Source organism: Pinus tabuliformis, chromosome 1_2, assembly GCF_031772625.1.
Source record: "Pinus tabuliformis cultivar Carrire ecotype Pingquan chromosome 1_2, CPIR1, whole genome shotgun sequence".
Lineage (NCBI taxonomy): Eukaryota > Viridiplantae > Streptophyta > Pinopsida > Pinales > Pinaceae > Pinus > Pinus tabuliformis.
In genome coordinates this window covers 1,192,206,447-1,192,232,935 of record NC_142298.1, presented here as the reverse complement: position 1 = coordinate 1,192,232,935, position 26,489 = coordinate 1,192,206,447, and the positions used below count along the sequence as shown (strand labels likewise).

The 26,489-nt window shown below is 39.7% G+C and overlaps 2 pseudogenes; both read left to right on the top strand.

Annotated features, from left to right (window-relative positions):
• Positions 1–15,067: 15,067 nt before the first annotated feature.
• Positions 15,068–17,236, top strand: LOC149210500 (transcription factor MYB124-like; annotated as a pseudogene).
• A 4,713-nt stretch (positions 17,237–21,949) lies between these two features.
• On the top strand, positions 21,950–24,150 carry LOC149210499 (transcription factor MYB124-like; annotated as a pseudogene).
• The last annotated feature ends 2,339 nt before the right edge of the window (positions 24,151–26,489 follow it).

Genomic DNA, 26,489 nt, shown 5'->3' with positions numbered 1-26,489 from the left:
TTCATAATGGTAGCATACAGGCCTTCCTCCCTACATCAAGACAACTCCCATAGCATACCCCCTCACATTTGACTCCACTTCAAAAGGTCATTTCAAGTTTGATATTTCCAGAACTGGTGCTTGATTAATCTTCTTCTTTTGCTCCTCGAAAGCCCTCTACTGACCTTTTCCCCACTAGAAACTCTTGCCACTTGTTGGTATGGCGTGGAGTGGTGTTTCTACCACTAAAAATGAGGCTATGAATTTCCTTAGGTACTATGTTTCCCCAATGAAACTCCTGACCTCAAAAACATTAGTAGGCACCAGCCATTTCATGATGACCTCCATCCTGGAAGGATATATATTCAGCTCTCCTCCACTTATCACATACCCTAGGTACACCAAATATTGTTGTGCAAATTCACACTTCTTGAGATTTTCTAGTAGTTGGTGCTTCTTCAATGTTTCCAACACCTACATCAAATGTGAAATATGTTCCTCCTATGTAGCACTATATACTAGTATATCATCCAAATAGACAATAACAAATGAATCTATAAAAGGGCAGAATACATCTTTCACTAATCTTATAAATGTAGTTGGTGCATTACATAGGCCAAATGGCATGACTAACAACTCATACAAACCTTGTTTGGTTTTGAAGGTGGTTTTTCGGTTATATTCTTCTTTAACTTGAACTTGGTGATATCTAGAATTCAATTCCAGCTTGGTGAAGTATTGTTTTTCTTGCAACTAATCCAGCAAATCATTTATCTTGGGCAGGGGATATATGTTCTTGAGCATGATTTTGGTCAATGCCCGGTAATCTAAACACATCCACCAAGTCCCATCCTTCTTCAGCATAATGATTATGGGTGACCCACATGGTGATGTACTCGGTTGAATGACACCCTGTTCCAGCAGCTACTACAATTGTTTCTTCACCTCACTTGCTTCTATAAAAGACCATATGTACAACCCAATATTTGGCAGTGGAGAGTCTATAAATAGCTAGATCTCGTGCTCCACTTCTCTCTTAGGTGGTAACCCTTTAGGCTCTCAGAACACATCCCTATATGCATGTAACAACTCCTCCAATTGTTTTTTATGTTTCATAGTACACCTATCTAGGGATTCCTTACCTCTACATCCTTATTTACCCATCCCAATGGATATGGGCTTGGATGATCATGAACTTGAATGACTCTACTATAATGAGATTCACCTGTGGTCTTGAGTCAAATAGAGCATAAATCTCTATCTTCTTGACTTGTATCTTTATATGGAAGAGTTTGGTCATTTCTTTCTCTTCCTGTTGTTGAAGGATACTCCGATTCACCTCCTTCTGTGTTGATGTACAAATGATCTTCTCATCCATCTATGAGTTGCTTTCAACTTGGTTTTTCAAATCCGTGGCCATGACATTCTTCTTCTTATCATTTTTCTTCTTGTTCTTCACGTTTAGCTATGGGTGCAACTTCTAGAACTTATCCTCTGTATGGCCATCAATGTTGCAATTATTGCAATGGTTGTTAGGATATTTTCACTTGTGTGTTGTGGATGTGGGTTTTTTATATTTTCCCCCTTTTTTTTCTTCTTACCCTCCTTAGAAGCGTCATGTTTCTCCTCCTACTTTGATCCACTTGATTGCGCTCTCTTCAGGTCTATGTTCTCCAGGTACTGTGCCTATTAACAAGCCTTGTCCACAGATTTGGGCTTGAACAACATCACATGCTCACACAGATGGCAGTGTATACCCCCAAAATAATTCAGGAGTAAAATAGGGTTATTTGGAGAGATACCCAACAATATAGAAATCTCCCTGAATGCCATGGTGTACTCCTACATGCTTTGGCCTGAGTTTTTCCTGAAGTAATTCCACCGGATCCACTGGTCCTCCATGTAGGCAATGGGATAAAAATGTGACTTAATGGGGGTTTTGAAATCTTCCCACTTAGTCACTGGAGGTTCTCCCTCCAACCTCAAGGTTTCCTTGTGGCTCTCCCACCAAGTCAGTGCACAACCCACTAACTTCAGCCATGCGAATGAGATCTTTTTCCCTTCCTCGATCTCATGGACACCGAAATAAACTTGCATTTTCTACAACCAATGGTTCAACTTCAAAGTGTCAATCTCACCATGGTACAACCTTATATCAAATTTTTCTTCCATTTTAAATAGGCACTGTGATTGGTTCATGACACTTGAACTGGGTTAATCTCTTTTGGGTTCTTTCTTCGACTAGTTCTCCATTTCTCCCTAATCTTCTGATCCCCATTCTCATTTGTCCTCTACATTCGAACCCACATCTTCTCCAAATATTTCCAACTTTATATTCAAGGCTTCCATGAGGATTATTACATTGTGGTTGATATATATGAATTTTTGTTCTAGCCACATAAACCTCACCTCTGCAGGATCACGAGGTTGATTTACATATTCGTTGCCCATGATTAGGGTTTTACAATTTTCAACCCCGCCAATCTAGATCGTTGCAATCTCCACAAAATACCCAAAGAAACTTTCTCTGATACCAAATGATCCATAAATTCGATGCATATTCCACTGGAAAATTCATCACAACAAATATGATAATATTATATTAAAAATCTGAGATTTTACACTATTACAATTTTATTAAAATTCTAGATTCATATATTTAATTGTAATTAGTGCATGCATGTGAATGGAAATTATGCAGAAAAGTAGAGAACAAAAAAACAAGATCACATACACAAAAAAGACACAAAATATTCTCTCTAGGGAACCCTTTTGAGAGAAAACCCAGCTAGGAGGTGAGGCTTCTTTGCTCTCTTTCTCTGTCTAGAAATATGCCTGTAGTTACAAAGAAGTAATGTATGTGGCCCATGGGCTGCTACAGTGTACATATCCTCTTTGTGTGTTCTACCTCCTACCTCTCATGACTATATTTTCTATGCTATGGAACAAAATTCTCTCGAAAGAATGGAAAATGCCTCTTCCTCCTAGTGGGTCGATTATAACACAGCCTGATATCCTACTAGTGGTTAATTTTGACTACATCGACTCTTAGCTAGAGTTACAAAATAGACTCTTCTAGATCATTTTACATCATAATACATGCCTAGGCCATTTTCCATGAAGAATGGAGGTTGACGCGGGATCCTCCTGAACTATAGGCATTAAAACAGGAAGGCCAACTTCTAAGTAGCATAACTTTTGCATACAGACTTCGATTGACACGCTTCTTATGCAACTGGAAATATCTTTATGTGTATAATAGGATGAAATGGTGTCGTGCTAAAGTGCAAAGTTTTACCCCCAAAACATGTTTTTTGATGTCTCAAAATGCTCCTAGAAGGTTTGAGACTTTGTTTTGCCAAACTAGGTCCCACCAGTAAAAATGGTCTGTGAGCTTATTCCTCCACTTTTTCCACTCCAAAAGCATTGATATGGATGATGAACTGTAGATTTTAATCCCATACAGAAATTACCTGCATACAAATTATAAAACATAGAAAATAAACAATGCGAGAGAATAACACATAAAACACATATACACAGAGATTTTCCCCTGGATCCCAAAACCGAGACCACCAGCATGATTTTTCATTATTTTCCTTTCAATGTTACAATACATATTTATACATGCCAAAGCATCCAATACCATGGACCGAAAACCATCACGTCCAAAACCATGTGCAAAAAACATGTACAAAACCATAGGTAGGTCCGCCCAACCTAACATAGGTCCAAAACCAAAATTTTCCGGGGCGCTGCCCCGAACCCCAGAGAGTGGGTTTACTTGCACCCCTCAAACCCCCTATGACTCCCCCTACCATGTAATCAGCGGAACAAAGGGGGGGCTCCACCCCCCTTCTAACCCCCTGGTTAACTACGTGGGCTAGTCGTGGAAAGAATATAACAGAACCCAACATTCTCCCACTTGTTGTTTTCTTTCCACAGGGGGCCGCAAGAGAGCTTAGTCATTTATCCAGCCCTGCAATGTCCATTGTTTCTCTACACCAAGAGAATTTCTCAGAGCTCACAGATTTTGTCAATGCATCTACAATATTCTTCAAAGTCTCCACCTTTGCTAGCAACACCTTTTTGTCTTCTATCATATCCCTCACAAAGTGATAATGAACATCAATGTGCTTTGTCTTTGAATGATATGCAGGGTTCTTTGCCAAGAAAATTGCACTTTGGCTGTCACAGTCTATCCTTATAGCTCCCTGTACTAACCCCATATTTGAACACAATCTCTACAACCAAACTACTTCCTTGCTTGCATGAGTGGTTGCCATGTATTCTACCTTTGTAGTTGATAGTGCCACTACAGATTGTTTCTTACTCATCCAACTAACTGCACCTCCAAATAGGCTAAACACATACCCACTTGTAGATATTCTCTGATCCAAATCTCCAACCCAGTCTACATCAACAAAGCCATGAATATCCAACACTCTGTCCAATCCTGGTCTTCCTTGGTAGCACAAACCATAATCACTTGTACTATGCAAATACCTGAAAACCCGCTTCACTGTTGTCCAATGCTCCTTCCCTGGTTTTGACATAAACTTGCTCAATACTCCCACTGCATGTGCAATGTCTGGTCTAGTACAGACCATCGCATACATCAAGCTACCGATTGCACTTGCATATGGAAAACGGGACATGTCCTCTTCCTCTTCCTATGTCATAGGACACTGTTTAGCATATAACTTTACACCTATAGGAATATGAACCTTCACCGGTTTACTATCCTACATATTAACCCTCTGCAATATTGTCTCGACATAATTCCTCTAGTTTAACCAGAGCTTCCTCTTTGTCCAATCTCTTTTAATTTCCATGCCCAAAATATAGTTTGCAGCACCAAGATCTTTCATGTTGAATTTGGAGGACAAATGGGTCTTCAAATCCTGGATAATTTCTTTATCATTTCCAACCAGCATCATATCATCCACATATAAGACTAGATAAATAACATGGTCACCAATTAATTTAAAATACACACAGTGATCGGCTTTGCTTCTAGTGAATCCAAGTCCCCTCATAAATGTATCAAATTTCCGATACCACCTCCTTGGTGACTATTTTAACCCATACAAAGACTTCTTTAACTTGCATACCATTTCTCTCTTACCCTTCACCGCAAAGCCTTCAGGTTGCTTCATGTAGATCTCCTCTTCCAGATCCCCGTGAAGAAATGCTATCTTCACATCCATCTATTCTACCTCAAAATCAAAAGCAACAACAACAGATAAAAGTAATCTAATAGAAGTTACCTTGACAACAAGAGAAAAAATATCACCAAAATCAATTCCCGGTACTTGGGAATAACTTTTTGCTACCAACCGAGCTTTGTGTTTCTCCACCTTTCCTTCTGCATTTGTCTTCTTCTTGAACACCCATTTGCTGCCAATGGGATTCCTTCCAGCTGGCAACTCCACCAGATCCCAAGCCTCATTTTCTGCAAAGATGCCATTTCATCAACCATGGCCTCTTTCCAGAGTTTTCCATCCTCTGAATCTATTGCTTCCTTCACAGTTCTGGGATCATCATCAGTAATAGATAAAGAAAAATTTGAACAGAAAGTAGATGGACTATACCTTTTTGGCTGTCTTCTTTCTCGAACTAATCTTCTCACACCCGGAGTTTGTGGCTCTTCATATTCTGATTCCTCCTCTGTTGTAGAGTCCGATTCTTTCTCCTTTAGCTCAAGTGTTGTCCTTGATGGCTAAAGTGTTGTCCTTGATGGCTAAAGTGTTGTCCTTTATATCTTCTTGGCATTATGGCTAAAGTGTTGTCCTTGATGGCAACCCATTCAGGTGATAGATCACAGTACTTCAAGTCAGCAGCAGAGATTGATGATCAGCTATCAAATATTGAAGAAAATAAGGGGTACGCAGGTACACCTTACATAAGGTGCGTACACGCAGGTCAGTGTTACATAAAGTGCGTACATACCCGCAGTTATCCCGTTCAGGAGGTGCGTACCCCCAGTGCACACATTTCAAGGCAAAGAAATTCACATGTGGGGTTTTCTTATGTTTTACTCTTGGTATTTAGCCGACGGTATTGTGTTATTATGGTGTCGGCCCGTGGTATTGATCCATGATTTAAGGAAGAGCTTTCCTATATAAAGCAAAGGAGATCATTTGGCTTGAGCATGTTTTGGATTGAATATCTTATGAGGGCTAGATCTGAAATATTATGATCTCTTGGGAGTATGTCTAGATCTAAATAAGGTGAATCTACTGATGGATTGAGATCTCTTCGGCGCATGTTCAGATCTATAGATCTGACTGTCTGGGTTATTTCTGAAGTCTTGAAATCATCTATGCCCGAAGGTACGCAGGTACAGTGAAAGAAAAGTGCGTACATACACAGGAACGAAGCGTTTCAGGTGCGCCGGTACGCAGGCACAGAAGGGTTGCAGGTGCGGAGGTCCGCAGGCAGTTCAATAGACTCAGAGCGAGGTACGCAAGTGAGCAGTTGACTACAGTGCGTACGTAAGCAGGCGAGCAGTTGAGCAGGGTGCGTACATAAGCAGGCGAACAGTTGAGCAGGGTGCGTACGTAAGCAGGCGAGCAGTTGAACAGGGTGCTTACTGTAAGCAGGCAGTACATGGGTGAAGCTGCTTACTTCTCTTAAAATATTTGTTTATCATTGTTGTGTTCTGGTTTTGGTCCTACTATTGTTGATCTGGTTACTACAGTTGATTAGGTGATTCTCTTATACTTGATGATCATTTGATGCTTATGGATCCAGTTTGAAAATTTATGAAAAGTGGTCCTTGTAAAGAAGTAGGGGGTTGTAGCTCCCTTCCAGGAGAGACTGGAAAACGAGAGAGAGTTGTAGCTCTCTGCAGGTTGCAGCCTGCGTACTGGTAAAGGAATGCACCAGTACAAAACCATTGTAAAAGGAGTTTCTAATTTGATAGAAGATAGAGACATATTGCAGTAGGTGGTTTTCACCACATTGGGTTTCCACCTTACATCTTGTGTTCTTTGGTGTGACTATCTGTTTTCTTTGTTCATGCTCATTATTTTATGGTACTGACATGAAAAATAATTCAAAGAACAAATAAGGAAGATTTATTAAAATAATTAGATAATACTGATTCACCCCCCCTCTCAGTATTATTTCCAACAATTGGTATCAGAGCAGGTCCTTCAGAGAAGCTTGATCGCTTGAAGGTAGATCGTTCATCATGAGCAACTACGAGAGAGAAGCATCAATCAGGCCACCGGTTTTTGATGGGACAAACTTCAATTATTGGAAGGTAAAAGTTACTGCCTATCTTCAATCTCTTGGTACAGAAGTTTGGGACATCGTAGAGACAGGCTACGCTTTTCCTTCAGCTACTCCTACAGATGCAGCCGAGAAAAAGAAGTATGAAACAAATGCGAAAGCAGTCAGTACTCTATTAGGATGTATATCTCAATCAGAATTCATGAAGGTAATGCACTATAAATCCGCAAAAGAGATATGGGACAAAATTGTCACGAGCTATGAAGGAGATGAACAGGTAAAGCGTGCTAAACTTCAAACTCTCAGAATTCAGTATGAGACTCTCAAAATGTATAATGATGAAAGTGTGGCTAACTATTTTCTTCGGGTAGATGAGGTTGTTAATTGTATGAAAAATTTGGGTGAAGAAATAAAAGAGGCTATTGTGGTTGAAAAGGTTCTAAGATCATTGTCCCCCAAGTTTGAATCTAAAGTATCTGCAATAGAAGAAAAGGAAAATCTACGAATTCTTACTATGTCTCAGCTACATAGAATTCTAACTGCTTATGAAATGAGAAAGGGAGGTCCATCAGACAGAAGAGAAGCTGCTTTCAAGGCATCAGGCAAAGGATATTATTATGAAGCAAGCCACGTCCCAGAAGAAGAGGAAGAAGAATCAAATTTTGTCAGAAATCTTCAAAGGGGTTTTGGAAGGTTCAGAGGTAAGTTACCTTTTAAATGCTTTGCTTGTGGAAGAGTAGGTCATTATGCTGCAAAATGTCCTTATAAGGATAAAGGAAAGGAACCTGCTAGATGGAACAAGAAACATAATGCAAATAAGAAAAGCTACTACACTCATGAAGATAGTGATGGTCTATCAAACAGTGATGAAGATGAACAAGGTAATGAATATAAGTTGTTAATGGCATTTGAAGATGATGATTATATGGATGCTATAGATGTGGATAACCTTTATGATGAAATTACTAGACTCAAGAGATGTATAGAAGAAAAGAACATGATCATTGATACTCTACAATTTCAAATTGATGAAAAGGAAAAACATCTTGAAAAATTAGAAGGTGAAATTGTTGGTCTTAGAAAAGAGATTGAGAAAACAAAAGCTATTAATCTCAAGTTTGTCAAAGGATCTGAAACTTTGGATGAGATTATCAATGTGTAGCGGTCTCCACTAAACAAGACAGGTCTGGGCTATAATGGAGAAACTTCTCAAGCATCCACCTCAAAAAGTTATCTTGATGCAGCAAGAAGAAATGAGCAAAAGCACAATGAAGATCATCAGGTAAAGCAGGGACGAATTACAAACAAAAACTATCAGGGGCAATCCATCTTAAGAGTGAACAAAAGCTACAACCAGCCACAGGTAAAATCTTCTCAATTTGGTTCAAGAATAGATGACAATAGAAATTACAATCAATTGGCTGGTAGATTCGATAACCGCAGAAGTTTCTTCAATGGACAATGCTTTTCTTGCCATAACTTTGGTCACAAAGCAGCTCAATGTGTTGCATATAAAACGATCATGACTAGGGAAGCTCAAAAACAAAGAAGTATGACCGGGATTACAAAAAGGACCTATAACAACTTTTCGGTTCTTGAAAATGAAGTTGAATGTTCTATTTGCAATAACTTTGGTCATGAAGACTCTGAATGCAGGAGCAGGTTTCAGCAGAAAAAGGAACAAGCCTCAAGCACCAAAACATGGAGAATAAAGGAACCACAAACAGAAAGATGTGGGATAGCATTTTATGCAGAGGGACAGGAAAATCTATGGTACATTGACAGTGGATGTTCGAAGCATATGACAGGTGATAAAGAAAAACTTGAGTCATATTCTGCTCTAGAAAAAGGAAAGAGAGTCTCTTTTGGAAATGATACTCTTGCAACTATAAAAGGAAAAGGCATTGCTCAGTTAAAAGAAAAGGTCAAGGCTGGAAATGTTTTGTATGTTGATGGATTGAAGCATAATCTTCTAAGTGTCAGCCAGATGTGTGATCAAAGAACCGAGGTTATATTCAGATCAAATGGATGTCTTGTTCGTGATCTTGATACAGGTAAAACAGTGATCAAAGGCAAAAGAACTCCAAATAATCTGTACATATTTGAAGAGGGACAACAACAATGCTATCTGAGCAAGGATGATGAGCACTTGTTATGGCATCGGAGGTTGGGACATCTAAGCTTTTCACAAATAAGGAAAGCATGAAAATATCAGGCAGTTCGCGATCTTCCAGATATCAAAATTCCTGACAACACCATATGCAAATCATGTCAGTTTGGAAAACAAACCAGAACTAACTTTCCAGAGAAAGAAGGATCAGCTAGCATGCCTCTTGAGCTAGTACATACAGATACATGCGGTCCTTTCAGGAAAAGAACACCTCGAGGAGAAGAATACTTGATATTATTCATTGACGATTTCTCCAGGTTTGTCTGGTTAGGACTTATGAAGCACAAAGATGAAGCATTTTAAAAATTCAAATCCTTCAAAGCCTTGGTTGAAAATGAATCAGGTCACAAAATTAAGTGCCTCAGATCCGACAGAGGTGGGGAATTTACTTCAAATGAATTTTTCGATTTCTGTGAAGAACATGGGATAAGAAGAGAATTCTCTACAGCAAGAACTCCTCAGCAAAATGGAGTTGTGGAAAGAATGAACAGAACAGTCCAACAAATGGCTCGTGCTATGCTTGATGAGTAAGGAACTCCCGCAACTTTCTGGGGTGAAGCTGCACATGCTGCAGTTGTTATTCTCAAAAAAACAAATGTCCGGGTGAACAGCACTCAAACTCCTCATGAGCTCTGGAGTGGTAGGACTCCTTCGGTAAAGCACTTCAAAATCTTTGGGAGCAAATGCTATATCAAGAATACTGATGAGCAGCTTGGCAAACTTGAACCTAGAGCAGATGAAGGCATTCTTCTTGGTTACTCTCCACATAGCAAAGCATACAAATGCTACAATAAAAGACTTGGCAGAATTGTTGACAGCATTGATGTAGTGGTTGATGAGAAGGGATACATTCCTAGGCAAGTACATCATGAAGACATCGAAGAAGATGAAGGCTACCCCCAACGACAGAATGATGAAGAAGAAGAACCTCAAGAAGAACCAGAGGAGCAAACAAGAATAGAAGAAAAGACTCCATCCAGATATGTTCAGAAGAATCATCCAGAATCTCAGATTATGGGGCAGAAAGAAGCAGGTGTACAAACAAGAAGAACAGTTGCAGAAGCTTCAAGCTATTTGGCATTACTCTCCTCTACTGAACCACAAAATGTGAAAGAGGCATGCAAAGATGAATGTTGGGTGAAGGCAATGGATGAAGAACTTGAGCAGATCGAAAAGAACAACACTTGGGAGCTGGTTCCTAGACCAAAAGATAAGAATGTTATCGGAACAAAATGGGTCTTCAAAAATAAATTGAATGAAAATGGAGAAGTAATTAGAAACAAAGCCAGACTTGTTTGTAAAGGGTATGCGCAGCAAGAAGGAATAGACTTTGAAGAAACCTTTGCTCCTGTTGCAAGACTTGAGGCCATCCGAATGTTCCTTGCTCTCTCAAGTTTTCAAAACTTCAAAGTATTTCAAATGGACGTGAAATCAGCCTTTCTGAATGGAGACTTGGAAGAAGAAGTGTACATTGAACAGCCAGATGGGTTCATTCTTGGAAATAATCCAAATCTTGTATGCAGATTGAAAAAGGCTCTCTATGGTCTCAAACAAGCTCCAAGGGCTTGGTACTACCATTTGGACAAATATCTTCATCAACAAGGCTTTTCAAAAGGATCAGCAGATAGCAATCTTTATATAAAAGTTGAAAATGACAAATTGCTAATACTTGTTGTGTATGTAGATGACATTATTTTTGGGAGCAATGAAGAAGCTATGAGTCAAAGCTTTGCCTTGGTCATGCAGAAAGAATTTGAAATGTCCTTGCTAGGAGAACTGACATATTTCCTTGGTTTGCAAATCCAACAAAAAGAAGGAGGAATCTTTTTATCTCAAACCAAGTATCTCAAACAGATTTTGAAGAAATATGGTATGGAAGATGCAAAACCAGTATGTACACCCATGGTCACAGGATGTAGCCTCAGTGCAAATGATGAATCTGCAGCAGTACATCAACCAACCTACAGATCTATGATTGGAAGTTTACTTTATTTGACAGGTACCCGACCGGACATCATGCATGCAGTTGGAATAGTTGGAAGATTTCAGGCAAATCCGAAGGAGACTCATCTTCAGGCAGTGAAGAGAATTTTCAAATATCTTCAAGGGACTCAAAATTATGGCTTATGGTATCCTAGAGATACAGATCTTACACTTCATGCTTATACAGATGCAGATTGGGCCGGAAACGTGGATGACAGGAAAAGCACAAGTGGTGGTGCGTTCTTTATGGGTTCCAGACTGATATCTTGGTTCAGCAAGAAACAAAGTTCGATTGCCTTGTCTACAGCTGAAGCGGATTATGTTGTTGCTGCATCTTGTTGCACCCAACTCCTTTGGATGATGCAGACTTTGCAGGATTTTCAAATCACTTGTACACCACCTATCCCCATCTTATGTGATAACACAAGTGCAATCAGCATCTCAAAGAATCCGGTTATGCATTCAAAAACCAAGCACATACCAATCAAGTATCATTTTCTCCGGGAACAAGTGCTTGAACAGAAGGTCAAGTTGGAGTATGTTCCTTCTAAGGAACAAGTTGATATTCTCACCAAACCATTGCCCAGGGACACTTTTGAATACCTCAGGCAAAAGCTGGGGGTTGTTGATGCATCATCTTATTGCTGAACCTCTTCTCATTGATGGTACAGGTTCAGGGAGAGCATATAATGCATTGTTGGCATTATGGAGGATGTGCAGAAGGAGATCTTGGAAGTAGCTGCAATATGTCTCTATCTCTTTCATGGTGGATTATGGTTCTTCGTTGCAGATCTGGTTCATATTCAGGGGGAGCATGTTCTTAGGGGGAGCATAACCCTTTGCCCTTGATGTCAAAGGGGGAGAATGAAGCTGAAGTTTTGAGGTTGCCATCAAGTCCAAAGGGGGAGATTGTTGGCATTATGGCTAAAGTGTTGTCCTTGATGGCAACCCATTCAGGTGATAGATCACAGTACTTCAAGTCAGCAGCAGAGATTGATGATCAGCTATCAAATATTGAAGAAAATAAGGGGTACGCAGGTACACCTTACATAAGGTGCGTACACGCAGGTCAGTGTTACATAAAGTGCGTACATACCCGCAGTTATCCCGTTCAGGAGGTGCGTACCCCCAGTGCACACATTTCAAGGCAAAGAAATTTACATGTGGGGTTTTCTTATGTTTTACTCTTGGTATTTAGCCGACGGTATTGTGTTATTATGGTGTCGGCCCGTGGTATTGATCCATGATTTAAGGAAGAGCTTTCCTATATAAAGCAAAGGAGATCATTTGGCTTGAGCATGTTTTGGATTGAATATCTTATGAGGGATAGATCTGAAATATTATGATCTCTTGGGAGTATGTCTAGATCTAAATAAGGCGAATCTACTGATGGATTGAGATCTCTTCGGCGCATGTTCAGATCTGTAGATCTGACTGTCTGGGTTATTTCTGAAGTCTTGAAATCATCTATGCCCAAAGGTACGCAGGTACAGTGAAAGAAAAGTGCGTACATACGCAGGAACGAAGCGTTTCAGGTGCGCCGGTACGCAGGCACAAAAGGGTTGCAGGTGCGGAGGTCCGCAGGCAGTTCAATAGACTCAGAGCGAGGTACGCAGGTGATCAGTTGACTACAGTGCGTACGTAAGCATGCGAGCAGTTGAGTAGGGTGCGTACATAAGCAGGTGAGCAGTTGAGTAGGGTGCGTACGTAAGCAGGCGAGCAGTTGAGCAGGGTGCTTACTGTAAGCAGGCAGTACATGGGTGAAGCTGCTTACTTCTCTTAAAATCATTGTTTATCATTGTTGTGTTCTGGGTTTGGTCCTACTATTGTTGATTTGGTTACTACAGTTGATTGGGTGATTCTCTTATACTTGATGATCATTTGATGCTTATGAATCCAGTTTGAAAATTTATGAAAAGTGGTCCTTGTAAAGAAGTAGGGGGTTGTAGCTCCCTTCCAGGAGAGACTGGAAAACGAGAGAGAGTTGTAGCTCTCTGCAGGTTGCAGCCTACGTACTGGTAAAGGACTGCACCAGTACAAAACCATTGTAAAAGGAGTTTCTAATTTGAAAGAAGATAGAGACATATTGCAGTAGGTGGTTTTCACCCACATTGGGTTTCCACCTTACATCTTGTGTTCTTTGGTGTGACTATCTGTTTTCTTTGTTCATGCTCATTATTTTATGGTACTGACATGCAAAAATAATTCAAAGAACAAATAAGGAAGATTTATTAAAAGAATTAGATAATACTGATTCACCCCCCCTCTCAGTATTATTTCCAACATTCCAGATCCCCGTGAAGAAATGCTATCTTCACATCCATCTATTCTACCTCAAAATCAAAAGCAACAACAACAGATAAAAGTAATCTAATAGAAGTTACCTTGACAACAAGAGAAAAAATATCACCAAAATCAATTCCCGGTACTTGGGAATAACTTTTTCCTACCAACCGAGCTTTGTATTTCTCCACCTTTCCTTCTGCATTTGTCTTCTTCTTGAACACCCATTTGCTGCCAATGGGATTCCTTCCAGCTGGAAACTCCACCAGATCCCAAGCCTCATTTTCTGCAAAGATGCCATTTCATCAACCATGGCCTCTTTCCAGAGTTTTCCATCCTCTGAATCTACTGCTTCCTTCACAGTTCTGGGATCATCATCAGTAATAGATAAAGAAAAATTTGAACAGAAAGTAGATGGACTATACCTTTTTGCCTGTCTTCTTTCTCGAACTAATCTTCTCACACCCAGAGTTTGTGGCTCTTCATCTTCTGATTCCTCCTCTATTGTAGAGTCTGATTCTTTCTCCTTTAGCTCAAACTATATCTTCTTAGGTTCCTGTTAGGCTCGGTCTTTGTAGCCCTATGTCAGAGATCAAAACACTTTTTTCATTTCATTTTTAGGTGTCTCGCTCGCTTCACTCAATTGCATTCCACTAGGGGCATGCCATTATCTGATGGAAGGGTCTCTTCACTTGTTTCCCTCATGTTTGTACCTGTCGGGTTGGTCAAAATGCATCAAAGTTCATTTCACGTCATTTACAGTCATAGATGCTATTTTGGACGGAAAAGATTCATTTTAGTTTCTAAGTCTAGGGTTTGGTCTTTAGAATTGTTAAATAATGCCTGTAGGCCATGAGGAGGTTTTCAATAAGTTTTCAGTTCAAGGTTTTCATCATTAATAAGACTGAAGGATATTTCTTCTTCAAAACTCTGTTTTGAAGAAGAAATCATGAAATTTGTTTAATACATGATGGTTAAGGTTTTTCAAGTTCTACAGTTCTTCAGGCAGCCCTGGTCACCTTGCCAGGATTAATTAGCTCCTATCCCTGCAAAAAATCAACAGAGGAACCATCATTCAAAGTCAGAAGAAACAAAGAAACAAAGTTTGTTTTAAAATGTGAAAGGAGCCGAAGCCAAAACATTACAAAAATGGGTTTGTATGAAGCAAAAATCAAGTTCTCAGTTTTATAAGGCAATTCCATTGTTTTTACATCCATTTTCATCCAAGAAGATCAGTTGAAGTTGACTTGAGCAGGTGAGAGGGGAAACTGCCCATGAGTTATTTTAAATCAGCATTCCTAGTTTATGAAACTGTCTTGCGAAAGGCTGCTAAATATCACAGCACAGTCGCAACTAAGGCCAAACAGGAACTTTTGCGTAAGCCTGGGTGAATTATATGTTCAAGGACATGAGATGTTTGACAGTACCCTGTATCTCCGTGGGTTAGAGCTTGTGGACTTGATGGCTAGATATCTGAAAAGCGTAGTTGATAGCACTACCATAGAATATGGATGGGTTCACCCAGTGCAACGCACGGTGTTGGAGGTATATCCTATGCTTAAACCAAAAGATGGGAAACTTTCTTCAATATGGCCTAATCTTCTTAGAAAAATGATACTTTATCTTCTAGGAGGTGAGGCCCATTTTAGTGATGGTTGTGCTACAGTGGACAGCTATAGTACTTCAAGAGATAAACAAGAAAGATGTAGCACTGCTAGGGGTACTCGGACTACATAAATTTCATGTTTTCATGGTACTGGACAATGTGCATCTAATTCACAGTTTCAGAAACCTGCTGATGATACTCTCGTTGCCAAGGAAATGCTACTCTCTGAAAGCTCTGACTTTTCGTATTCTGTTCACAAGAATTCTTACATCAAAGCGAAGATTCTAGTTTCTGAGTCAAATGCTGCTCGGATTGAAGAGATGACAAATCAAGTCCCAAGTCCATTGTTTGCTAAAAAAATAATAATGGTCCTTGTTGATATATTTTTACAGGCTCCTCTAGCTAAGAGATTGAATGAAGGCTGACTGTGTGTTAATTGGACGCGACGCACAGAGTCCACAGGTGGGCTAACATTGCATCTCAATTGAAAGAAAAACAAGCAGAAAATGCAGGAGAAGATGGAACACATACTTGAGTACAACTTATAAAAAGGGGAGTTGGTCGTAGGAAGAGGATTTAATCTTGTTCAAGGCACATAAAAAATTTGGCAACCGCTGGACAAATATCGCAAAAGTAGTTCAGGGCAGGACTGACAATGCTGTCAAGAACCGTTTTAATGCGTTGTGTAAAAAGCAAGCTAAAAAGGAAGCATTATCTAAGGAAAATGATGAACAGATCCATGTTAATGAAAAAAACCAAAGGATTGTGGTTCAAAATGAAAGCATGCTTAAAATAGTGGACTCTGCAGTATGCCCTAAGAAATTTAGGACCAGTAATACCTCAAGAGTATTTCCAGGGGATGGAGCCATTAATTGACGACTGAGGTTAGAGAGCTGGAATCCATGATGTAGTTTAGAACAGCCCTTGCTGTTTTGCCAAATGATCAAATAACCAACAAAGGATTCTTGGTATCCTTTGGCCATTCAAGCCCAAACGATCCCTTTGCTGCAATTGAGCGGCCAGTCAACCAAGGTTCCAAGCTACAAAATGTGTTTGTTTCAAATAATGATCCAAAGCTTTCAGCTTTGACTCATCAATCAGAACTTTTAAGCACACTAGTCCAGAAACGTAAAGTAGAAACATTGAAATCAAAACCATGAAAAATTCTTCAGAGGAACTAGATGGAATGCTGATTCAAGGAAAGGACAGTCACTTGAGAAAAAAGGATGAGATGAAGGAATCAAGTCCATGTGTTGACCTTAGACCAAACGCTTCAACACCTCTTCTAACTGAGAAGGAGAAAGGCCCAGAAGTAACCTGTATACCTTCAAAGAGGCTTCATATGCCTTCCATGCCTAAACTATGTGAACCATGTGAGAAGACCTGTCAGGAAAGTTCTGAGTTTAGTCTTGGCTCAAATTCTTATATGAATTTCATTGACATGCCCAAAAACAACCCACTTCAAATTGCGGCACCTGTGTTTGTTTGCAACAATAGAATTTTTCAGACTAGCTCTGCCAATATTGAAGAAAAAGAACAAGTCCATGTAAGAAGAAAGGATGGATATTGTGGCTCAACTGCAGCTCAACATGTAATTTCATCAGAGCAGACTGAACAAGAAGATGAGAGACTTGTCCCCATGTCTTCATTCGCTGAGTGTTGCTCGCCCATACATGTGACTCCCTTCTTCCGGTCTTTTGTTGATGGGATTCCTAGTCCACAGTTTTTAGGTAGTGAAAGGCAATTTCGTTTGAGTATGCTTGATTGAGGCTCTGAAATATCATCTCCAGACTCCCATATATCGAGTAAAAGGGGCTCCCCATCATCCCGGACCTTGCTATCAAACAGGCTGTGAATTCTTATACCACAAGTCTTATAGTACATCAGTATACATTGCAACATTTTGACTTTGTTTCGTTAACCAGGTTTTGAGTTTTCCATTTCATGAGGGATACATTGCTGGTATTTTCAAACTCGCATTGTATAAAAATGTGAGTGTATTTATTGGTTTGTTATAGTGGAAGGAAGAAATCGAAATGGTGGAGGCCACTTGATATTCTTGTATGCAACGAGCAGCGGATGAAGCAGAGCCATTGATAGGTGATGGGCAACTGGCGTGGTGCATTGGGAGAAGGCGCAACGCATTGGGAGGTCGTGGCGCATTGGACCTCCTGCCACAGTGTTTTTTCCCCTCTGGCGCGGCGCATCCAGGAGGCGTGGCACACTGCGCGCGCGCGGCGCACAGAGCCTCCAAAGCAGTTTTTCACCATTTTTTTCATCAAATTTCCGAAACGACTCAAATTTTCTGCTCCAAGCCAGTTTTATGAGAGAAACAATTGCGACACTTCACAAGTTAAGTGTTGGTTCATCACCTCTAGTTACGCCATCAAAAGATCTGTGGAATACAAATTACGTTATAAATGAACCAAAAATTCTGCTTTTAAATAAATGACGGACAAACGCTGGAGGAGTCGATGGGAAAACTACAATTGTCCAAGGGTTGTCAGTTTGGGATTGGCGGAGCTCTGCTTCCCATCATCAAAAGAAAAATTCAAAACTATTTTTATTAAAAAAAAAAAAAAAAGATTAAAACAACAACAGGAAGGTGAAAAGACCGAAAGCTAAGTTTTGAACGAAGACATCTACCGTGGCAAAGGAACCGGATTCGACTACCTATTTTTGACTATAGTTATGATCTACAACTACAGTTTTTGCCTTTTCATTGGTCATCAAAAGTTTCAAGTGGAATAATGTAACGTTGTTCTGTCTTTAGAACAGATGGACAACTCTTCTTCTATCCTCATGATTGTAGTTGTTACAGCTCCCTATTTCCATCGTTTTGTTTTCCCACCTCTAAGTCTATTTATTGTATTGAAAAATCATTTGTAAGGGTTGGTTGGAATTTCTAGGAACGGTGTGGAGAAAAAAACTCAGTGCTTCATTGTACATTTTGGGCAGGAATTTAATAAAAGGATGCGGCTCTGATTCATGAGATTCATGTGGTATGAAGTTTAGCAAATGTTTCCTCGTTCAGTTTCATATGTGTCTTGTTATATTTTACATTTCATTCAAAAAACCATTTCCAGTTTGAATGTTCTTAAGTAGGAAAGGTAGAATCCATTTTTACGCTCTGCCTTGTAAAGCATTCATACTTTCTGTGTTTTCTTCTATTTGAAAAGGATTCATGTATACGCCCTTTTCAGCTTTCTCAACTGTCTCTCCACTCCATATTATTTCAGTTTGACTGCTAAACCTCCTGCCTATCTTGCCTCGCGAAATACCCTGTGTCCTTGATTTAATTTCCCAGCTCAGGTGGTCCTTTGGTCCCATACAGCCCAGAAAATTCAGTCATTCAAAAAGTTACCTCTGTCACATTTATTTACTAGCCTAAAATCAGTATTCAGTTTAAGTCATCTCAGACCATATTGTTTATTCCTCATTGAGCGTGACCCGGAGAGAGCCCTCTCCTGTTTTGGTAGGGCTAGCTACCAGACTGAGCGTGGTTTGTGGTTACCCTGAATTTTTCCTTCTTTCAGCCTAAGGCAGATTTAGGCTCTAACATAGTGGTGACTCCACTGGGGACAAAATGGTTTGCTTGTAGATTGTCTTGCCCCAGTACATATATCAAGTTCAGAGCTGATTATTGATGGTGAACAACGATCAGACATAAGAAGGCTGAAATCATTCACCTCGTGACTCCATTCACTGAAGAATCCAGCAGTCGGTGCTTCATGGTGACTCCACTGCAGAAAGGTCAGTAGCTTTAAGGTTTTCAAGATGGATTGGGTTGCAAGGAGATATGCTCCTATGAGCCGAGATCACATCCCAGGTTTTCCAAATAAAATGCCCAAGGTGGATTGGCTTCAGAATTTGCCTATGTTCAAAAATGTGGAAGGTAATGACGTTGCTCTTCATCTGGTGAAATTTCACATTCATGTGCATAAATTAAAGATCAATTTTCCTGATGGCTATTTGATGAAAATGTTTATGGCTACTTTGGAAGATGAAACTCGATCTTGGTATGAAAGTTTGCCACCTGCTTATATTCATTATTTAAAAGATTTTCATACAACATTCTTTGAAAGGTATAAGGAGTCATATCCATCCTTGGCTTTAGTTCAGGACTGTTGTAGCCATGTCCATAGTTTTATTGAAGATCTTGAGAATTTTTATGGGCGTGATGACTTGATGGACAGAGAAATCATGGAGGCTCTATATAAGAATCCATTTCAGCAACATGAAGAGAAACTAGAGGAGTCCCATCAAGATGCTCAGGAAACTTTGTAGCATGATCAAGATTTTAGTATGGTGGAAGATGAAGGGATTTTGCATCTTGACAGTCAACAGAAATTACATGAAATGGATCAGCTGTATGAGGAAAATTTGTGTACACCTTCACTTGAAATTAATGAAGAAAATCATTGTTTGAGTAGAAGACAACAAAAAGTATTATCTCCTCGATTTGAAGATGAGATAGATCAACTCTTGCACGGTCATGTTACAGCGCAAGTCAACACAGATCTGCAGTGTGCACATGGTCAAGAAGATTATGGTGGAACTTCTTCCTCTTCTGAAAAGGATGACAGTCCGGTAAACAGCTTTATAGATCAGCGGGTTGAAGATGTCCATATGGCTGAAAGTGATGAAAGAAAAAGTGTCGTTTCAGATCTGTCCATAGAAGAAGACAGCATGCAAGGAAGTCTGGTTCTAATTCCAGAATGTGATAATGTCAGGACAGTTATTTCAGATACAGAGTCAGATTGTAATGACCAAGAATACAGTGTGCTGAATCTCATGAAGGAGAACCCCGCTGCTAAAATCATCTGGAATAAAGAAGACAGAGTTATGAATCCAAACGTTCTCATGTCATCAAAACAAAGCCTTCATAAAGAGGTAATCCAGTCTGTTCATGAACAACAAGATGAGAATTTTTTTCAAGTAAGTAAAAAGGTTTCTCTAGATGAATTTGTGGTAGATGATATAAATGTTAGTGTTGGGTTTCAAGAATCATCTGAAGTTGCTTTTCTCATGATTGATGAAAGTGATGAATGTAATGAGAATCTGGCTGTCATATCATATGAAGATGACCTACAATATATTCAGACTACCGAAGATCAAACCATTCAGGATTCCATTTCAGATTCTTCTTCCTATGTTTCATGTTTTGAAATGTTCTTTGAAGAGGAAATCTGCTCATCTACTTGTTCAGAATTTTTTGAGGACCAAGAACATACTCTTATTGAAGTACATTATGAAGAAAGACCAGAATCAAGAGAAAAGGATACCTTGTTTTTTCAGCAGGAGGTCAATCTTCATACTTTTCAAGATCCAATGGCAAATCTGTTGCAGTCAGCAGTGAAGGTGATTATTGCAATATTCAGTGATGAAGGAGATCATGGTCAACTGTGTTTTTGAATGCCCAGTTACCAATATTCATTGTTGACCAGAAGATCTGATCAGGAGAATCAATCAAGAAGGCATCTTCTTGATTGGTTGCATTGGCATTTTGATATAGTTTGATGGTATATTGTCTGGTAAGAAACACAGGTGGTCATGTACTACCACCAAGCTTTAAGTTTTAAGTTCAGGTCTTTGTCATTTTGAATTAGTTTGTTAAAGTCACTTTTTTTTATTTTATTTTTTTTCCAGTCATTTTAGCAGTCATTTCAGTTTAAAATTGAGTTAGTTTGAGTCAAAGTTTCATTCAATAAATGAGTCCAAGTCTTGGCGTTGTTTGTCAAGATAATGACTCCATAGCCCAATGGACGAAAGCACTGTCTTCTCTCCCAAAGATCTGCAGTTCTTGGCACCTCCAAGGAACCACCATCCCCATTGGAGCCAATGTTAGAGTCGGTCTTTGTAGCCCTCTGTCAGAGATCAAAACTCTTTTTTCATTTCATTTTTAGGTGTCTCGCTCGCTTCACTCAGTTGCATTCCGCTAGGGGCATGCCATTATCTGACGGAAGGGTCTCTTCACTTGTTTCCCTCATGTTTGTACCTGCTGGGTTGGTCAAAATTCATCAAAGTTCATTTCACGTCATTTACAGTCATAGATGCTATTTTGGTCGGAAAAGATTCATTTTAGTTTCTAAGTCTAGGGTTTGGTCTTCAGAATTGTTAAATAATGCCCATAGGCCATGAGGAGGTTTTCAATAAGTTTTTAGTTCAAGATTTTCATCATTAATAAGACTGAAGGATATTTCTTCTTCAAAACTCTGTTTTGAAGAAGAAATCATGAAATTTGTTTAATACATGATGGTTAAGGTTTTTAAGTTCTACAGTCCTTCAGGCAGCCCTGGTCACCTTGCCAGGATCCATCAGCTCCTATCCCTACAAAAAATCAACAGAGGAACCATTATTCAAAGTCAAAAGAAACAAAGTTTGTTTTAAAATGTGAAAGGAGCCAAAGCCAAAACATTACAAAAATGGGTTTGTATGAAGCAAAAATCAAGTTCTCAGTTTTATAAGGCAATTCCATTGTTTTTACATCCATTTGCATCCAAGAAGATCAGTTGAAGTTGACTTGAGCAGGTGAGAGGGGACACTGCCCATGAGTTATTTTAAATCAGCATTCCTAGTTTATGAAACTGCCTTGCGGAAGGCTGCTAACTATCACAGCACAGTCGCAACTAAGGCCAAGTTGGAACTTTTGCGTAAGCCTGGGTGAAATATATGTTCAAGGACATGAGATGTTTGACAGTACCCTGTATCTCTGTCGGTTAGAGCTTGTGGACTTGATGGCTAGATATCTGAAAAGTGTAGTTGATAGCACTACCATAGAATATGGATGGGTTCACCCAGTGCAACGCACAGTGTTGGATGTATATCCTATGCTTAAACAAAAAGATGGGAAACTGTCTTCAATATGGCCTAATCTTCTTAGAAAAATGATACTTTATCTTCCAGGAGGTGAGGCCCATTTTAGTGGTGGCTGTGCTACAGTGGACAGCTATAGTACTTCAAGAGATAAACAAGAAAGATGTAGCACTGCTAGGGGTACCCAGACTACAGAAATTTCATGTTATCATGGTACTGGACAATGTGCATCTAATTCATAGTTTCAGAAACCTGCTGATGATACTCTCGTTGCCAAGGAAATGCTTCTCTCTAAAAGCTCTGAATTTTCGTATTCTGTTCACAAGAATTCTTACATCAAAGCGAAGATTCTAGTTTCTGAGTCAAATGCTGCTCGAATTGAAGAGATGAAAAATCAAGTCCCAAGTCCATTTTTTGCTAAAAAAATAATAATGGTCCTTGTTGATATATTTTTACAGGCTCCTCCAACTAGGAGATTGAATTAAGGCCGACTGTGTGTTAATTGGATGCGGCACACAGAGTCCATAGGTGGGCTAACATTGCATCTCAATTGAAAGACAAAACAAGCAGACAGTGCAGGAGAAGATGGAACACATACTTGAGTATAGCTTATAAAAAGGGGAGTTGGTCGTAGGAAGAGGATATAATCTTGTTCGAGGCACATAAAAAATTTGGCAACCGCTAGACAAATATCACAAAAGTAGTTCAGGGCAGGACTGACAATGCTGTCAAGAACCGTTTTAATGCGTTGTGTAAAAAGCAAGCTAAAAGGGAAGAATTATCTAAGGAAAATGATGAACAGATCCATGTTAATGAAAACAACCAAAGGATTGTGGTTCAAAATGAAAGCATGCTTAAAACAGTGGACTCTGCAGTATGCCCTAAGAAATTTAGGACCAGTAATATCTCAGGAGTATTTCCAGGGGATGGAGCCATTAAATTGACGACTGAGGTTAGAGGGCTGGAATCCATGATGTAGTTTAGAACAGCCCTTGCTGTTTTGCCAAATGATCAAATAACCAACAAAGGATTCTTGGTATCCTTTGGCCATTCAAGCCCACGTGATCCCTTTGCTGCAATTGAGAGGCCAGTCAACCAAGGTTCCAAGCTACAAATGTGTTTGTTTCAAATAATGATCCAAAGCTTTCAGCTTTGACTCATCAAGCAGAAATTTTAAGCACACTAGTCCAGAAACATAAAGTAGAAACATTGAAATCAAAACCATGAAAATTCTTCAGAGGAACTGGATGGAATGCTGATTCAAGGAAAGGGCAGTCACTTGAGAAAAAAGGATGAGATGAAGGAATCAAGTCCATGTGTTGACCTTAGACCAAACACTTCAACACCTCTTCTAACTGAGAAGGAGAAAGGCGCAGAAGCAACCTGTATACCTTCAAAGAGGCTTCATATGCCTTCCATGCCTAAACTGTGTGAACCATGTGAGAAGAACTGTTAGGAAAGTTCTGAGTTTAGTCTTGGCTCAAATTCTTATATGAATTTCATTGACATGCCCAAAAACAACCCACTTCAAATTGCGGCACCTGTGTTTGTTTGCAACAATAGAAGCTTTCAGACCAACTCTGCCAATATTGAAGAAAAAGAACAAGTCCATGTAAGAAGAAAGGATGGATATTGTGGCTCAACTGTAGCTCAACATGTAATTTCATCATAGCAGACTGAACAAGAAGATGAGAGACTTGTCCCCATGTCTTCATTCGCTGAGTGTTGCTTGCCCATACATGTGACTCCCTTCTTCCGGTCTTTTCTTGATGGGATTCCTAGTCCACAGTTTTTAGATAGTGAAAGGCAATTTCGTTTGAGTATGCTTGATCGAGGCTCTGAAATATCATCTCTGGACTCCCAGATATCGAGTAAAAGGGACTCCCCATCATGCCGGACCTCGCTATCAAACAGGCTGTGAATTCTTATACCACAAGTCTTATAGTACATCAGTATACTTTGCAACATTTTGACTTTGTTTCGTTAACCAGGTTTTGAGTTTTCCATTTCATGAGGGATACGTTGCTGGTATTTTCAAACTGGCATTGTATAAAAATGTGAGTGTATTTATTGGTTTGTTATAGTGGAAGGAAGAAATCGAAATGGTGGAGGCCACTTGATATTCTTGTATGCAACGAGCAGCGAATGAAGCAGAGCCATTGACAGGTGATGGGCAACTGGCGCGGCGCATTTGGAGAAGGCGCGACGCATTGGGAGGTCGCGGCGCACTGGGCCTCCTTCCACAATGTTTTTTCCCCTCTGGCGCAGTGCATCCAGGAGGCGCGGGCGCACTGGGCGCGCGTGCGGTGCACAGAGCCTCCAAAGCAGTTTTTCACCATTTTTTTCATCAAATTTCTGAAACAACTCAAATTTTCTGCTCCAAGCCAGTTTTATGAGAGAATCAATTGCGGCACTTCACAAGTTAAGTGTTGGTTCATCACCTCTAGTTACGCCATCAAAAGATTTGTGGAATACAAATTACGTTATAAATGAACCAAAATGTCTGCTTTTAAATAAATGACGGACAAACGCTAGAGGAGTCGATGGGAAAACTACAGTTGTCCAAGGGCTGTCAGTTTGGGATTGGCGGAGCTCTGTTTCCCGTCATCAAAAGCAAAATTCAAAACTATGTTTATTAAAAAAAATAAAAAAAAATTGAAACGGCAACGGGAAGGTGAACATACCGAAAGCTAAGTTTAGAATGAAGACATCTACCATGGCAGAGGAACCGGATTCGACTACCTATTTTTGACTTCAGTTATGATCTACAGCTACAGTTTTCGCCTTTTGATTGGTCATCAAAACTTTCTAGTGCAATAATGTAACGTTGTTCTGTCTTTAGAACAGATGGACAGCTCTTCTTCTATCCTCATGATTGTAGTTGTTACAGCTCCCTATTTCCATCGTTTTGTTTTCCCACCTCTAAGTCTATTTATTGTATTGAAAAATCATTTCTAAGGGTTGGTTGGAATTTCTGGGAACGGTGTGGAGAAAAAAACTCAGTGCTTCATTGTACATTTTGGCTAGGAATTTAATAAAAGGATGCGGCTCTGATTCATGAGATTCATGTGGTATGAAGTTTAGCAGATGTTTCCTCTTTCAGTTTCATATGTGCCTTGTTATATTTTACATTTCATTCAAAAAATCATTTCCAGTTTGAATGTTCTTAAGTAGGAAAGGTAGAATCCATTTTTATGCTCTGCCTTGTAAAGCATTCATACTTTCTGTGTTTTCTTATGTCTGAAAAGGATTCATGTATACGCCCTTTTCAGCTTTCTCAACTGTCTCTCCACTCCATATTATTTCAGTTTGACTGCTAAACCTCCTGCCTATCTTGCCTCGAGAAATACCCTGTGCCCTTGATTTAATTTCCCAGCTCAGGTGGTCCTTTGGTCCCATACAGCCCAGAAAATTCAGTCATTCAAAAAGTTACCTCTGTCACATTTATTTACTAGCCTAAAATCAGTATTCAGTTTAAGTCATCTCAGACCATATTGTTTATTCCTCACTGAGCGTGACCCGGAGAGAGCCCTCTCCTGTTCTGGTAGGGCTAGCTACCAGACTGAGCATGGTTTGTGGTTACCCTAAATTTTGCCTTCTTTCAACCTAAGGCAGATTTAGGCTCTAACAGTTCCTTTGGTTGGACTTCATGTTTAATAACATCTTTCGCCTCTCTGAACACCACATCTCGACTGTACACAACCTTCCTTATTTCTGGGTTCCAAAGCTTATAACCCTTTAAACCATCCTTATACCCAATAAAGATACACTTTTTAGATTTATTATCCAACTTGGTTCGTTTCTTCTTTGGAAAATGTACATATGCATCACATCCAAATACCCTCAGATGTGAAAGAGACGGTTTGTTACCAGTCCATACCTCTTGTGGAGTCTTATCCTCCAACACCAATGAAGGTGATCTATTGACCAGGTAACATGCTGTCTCCACCGCCTCTGCCCAGAATTCCTATCCTAACCCGACACTACTAAGCATGCTTCTTTCCCTTTCCATCAACATCTTGTTCATTCTTTCCACAACTCCATTTTGCTGAGGTGTATATGGAGTAGTCTTCTACGTGCTATACCACACTTCTTACAAAATTCTTCAAATTCCTTACTGCAAAACTCTCCACCGTTATCTGTCATCAGCGCCTTTATCTTCTTCTTTGTTTGGTTTTCCACTAGAGCCTTAAATTCTTTAAACCTATCAAAGACTTCAGATTTCTTCTTAAGGAAATATATCCATGTATTCCTTGAGAGTCATCTATAAATGATACATAGTACACAAACTTACCCAGTGATGGAACCTTCATAGGTCCAAACACACAACTGTGCACAAGCTCTAATATCTATTTCACCCTCTTACCACCAGAGGGGAAACTCACCCGATTCTGCTTTCCATATACACAATTT